Source organism: Capsicum annuum, unplaced genomic scaffold, assembly GCF_002878395.1.
Source record: "Capsicum annuum cultivar UCD-10X-F1 unplaced genomic scaffold, UCD10Xv1.1 ctg5210, whole genome shotgun sequence".
Lineage (NCBI taxonomy): Eukaryota > Viridiplantae > Streptophyta > Magnoliopsida > Solanales > Solanaceae > Capsicum > Capsicum annuum.
In genome coordinates, this window is record NW_025860098.1 from 571,854 (window position 1) to 575,086 (window position 3,233).

A 3,233-nucleotide genomic window follows, 5' to 3' on the forward strand; every position below is an offset into this window, starting at 1 on the left:
CGGACAAACAGGCAAAACGGCACGAACAGGGTGTTTTCGGGCAAAATCAGTTTGCTATAGCCAGTGGTTTCGGGGGTGGGCTCGGGGTCCGGGCGTTCTGTGGTTCAAAAATCTACCAGGGCGTGCCAGGGAGGTTGGGGATCATTCCTGCATGGTCCGTTTAATTTTTTGTGGCTATTTAGGTGGACAAACAGGCAAAACGGTGCGAACGAGGCATTTTCGGGCTAAATCGGTGTGCTATAGTCCACGGTTTTGGGGGTGGGCTAGGGGTCTGGGAATAGTGTGGGCCAAATATCGACCGGGTTGTGCCAGGGAAGTTGGGGAAAATCCCTGTGTTGTCCGTTTAAATTTTCGAGGCTAATGGGTGGACAAACGGGTGAAACGGCATGAATGGGGCATTTTCAGGCCAAATCGGTGTGCTATAGCCCATGATATCGAGGGTGGGCCTGGGTTTCTTGGCGTGATGTGGGCAAAAAATTGACCAGGGCATGCCAGGGAGGATGGGGATTATTCCAACGTGGTCAGTTTAATTTTTCGTGGCCATTTTGGTGTAGAAACGGGCGAAACGGCGTGAACGAGGCATTTTCGGGCCAAATCAGTATGCTATAGCCCACGGTTTTAGTGGTGGGCTTGGGATCGGGGCTTGATGTGGTTCAAAAATTGACAGGGGAATGCCAGGGAGTGAAACGGCACAAACGGGGTATTTTTTGGCCAAATCGGTGTGCTATAGACCACGATTTTGGGGGTGGACTCAGGGTCCGGGCGTGCTGTGGGCCAAAAATCGACCGGGGCATGCCAGGGATGATAGGGATCATACTAGTTTGTTCTGTTTAATTTTTTGGGCCATTTGGGTGGACAACGAACAAAACGGCGCCAATGGGATTTTTTGGGCCAAATCGGTGAGCTATAGCCCATAGTTTTGGGGGTGGGCTTGGGTTCCGGGCGTGCTGTAGGATGAAAATAAATCGGGACGTGTCAAGGAGGTTGGGGATCATCAAAGTGTGGTCCGGTTAATTTTTCAAGGCTATTTGGGTGGCCAAATAGGCTAAATGGCGTGAACCGAGCATTTTTGGGCCAAATTAGTATGCTATAGACCACAGTTTTGGGGGGAAAATCCACCGGGGCATTCCAGGGAGGTTGGGGATCTTCCCAGTGTGGTCCATTTAATTTTAAGTGGCTATTTGGGTGGAGAAAAGGGCAAAATGGCGCGAGCGAGGCATTTTCAGGCCAAATTGATGTGCTATAGCCTACGGTTTCAGGGGTGAGCTCGGGGTTCGGGCGTGCTGTGTGCCAAAAATCAATCAGGGCATACTAGGGAGGTTGGGGATTGTTCTAGTATGGTTCGTTTAATTTTTCATGGCCATTTGGGTGGACAAACGGGAGAAACAACTCGAACGGGGTATTTTTGGGCCAAATCGGTGTGCTATATCCCACGATTTCGAGGTGAGTCCGGGGGTCAGGGAGTGTTGTGGGTCAAAAATCAAACGGGGCATGCCAGGGAGGTTGGGGATAGTCCCAATATGGTCTGTTTAACTTTTCATGGCTATTTGGGTGGATAAACGAGTGTAATGGCGCGAACTGGCCATTTTTGGGTTAAATCGATCTGCTATAGCTAACAGTTTCGAGGACGGGCATGAGGTTCGAGCATGCTGTGGGCCAAAAATTGACCGCGGCATGCCAGGGAGATTGGGGATCATCCCATTATGGTCCGTATAATTTTTTGTGGCCATTTGGGTTGAGAAACGGGGAATACGGTGTTAATGGGGCCTTTTTGGGCCAAATCGGTGTGTTATAGCCCACGTTTTTGGGGGTGGGCCCGGGCTTCGGGTAAGCTGTGGCCCGAATATTGGTCAAGGCATGCCAGAGAGGTCTGGGATCGTCCCAGTGTGGTCCGTTAACTTTTTTGTGGCTACTTGGGTAAATAAACAAGCAAAACGGTGCGAATGGGGCATTTTCGGGCCAAATCGCTATGGCCCACGATTTAGGGGTGGGCCTAGGTGTCAGGGAATGCTGTAGGCCAAAAATCAGTCGGGGCATGCCAGGGAGTTTAGGGGATCATCTCAGTGTGGTCCGTTTAATTTTTTGTGGCCATTTGGATGGAGAAACGGGCAAAACAGCGCGAACAGGGCATTTTTGGACCAAATCGGTGTGCTATAGCCCACATTTTTGGGGGTTGGCCTGAGTTCCGGGTATTTGAGTGGACAAACGGGCGAAACGGTGCTAACGGGGCATTTTTGTGTTAAATTAATGTGTTGTAGCTCACTATTTTAGGGGTGAGCCTGGGGTCCGGGCGTGCTGTGGTTGAAAAATATACTGGGGCATGTCAGGGAGGTTGGGGATCATCCCAGTGTGGTTTGTATAATTTTTCGTGGCATATTGTGCGGAGAAAGGGTGAAACAGCGCGAATGGGGCATTTTTGGGCTAGATCGATGTGCTATAGCCCACGGTTTTGAGTGTGGGCTCGGGGTTCGGGTGTGCGGTAGGACAAAAATGAACCGAGGCATGCCAGGGAGGTTGAGAATCGTCCAAGTGTGGTCCATTTAATTTTTTATCGCCATTTGGGTGGACAAATGGGTGAAACGGCGCGAATGGGGAATTTTCGGGCTAAATCGGTGTGCTATATCCTACGATTTCGGGGGTGGGCCCGAGGTCCGGGCATGCTTTAGGCTAAAAATAGACCAGGGCATGCCAGGGAGGTTAAAGATCATCCAAGTATGGTCCGTTTACTTTTTTGTGGCCATTTGGGTGGAGAAACGGGCAAAACGGTGCGAACAGGGCATTTTTGGGCCAAATCGATGTGCTATACCCCACATTTTTGGGGGTTGGCCAGGGGTACGAGTATGCTTATGGGCCAAAAATAGTTCGGGTGTGCTATATCCTACAATTTCGGGGGTGGGCCTGAGGTCTGGGCATGTTGTAGGCCAAAAATAGACCAAGGCATGCCAGGGAGGTTGGAGATCATTCCAGCGTGGTCCGTTTACTTTTTCGTGGCTACTTGGGTAAACAAATAGGCAAAACGGCGCGAACGGGACATTTTTGGGCCAAATCGGTGTGCTATGGCCCACGATTTAGGGGATGGGCTCGGGTGTCAAGGCCTGCTGTGGGCCAAAAATCGGTTAGGGCATGCCAGGAAGGTTAGGTATTGTCCCAGTGTAGTCCGTTTAATTTTTCATTGCCATTTGGGTTGACAAACGGGCGAAACGACATGAACAGGGTGTTTTCGGGCAAAATCG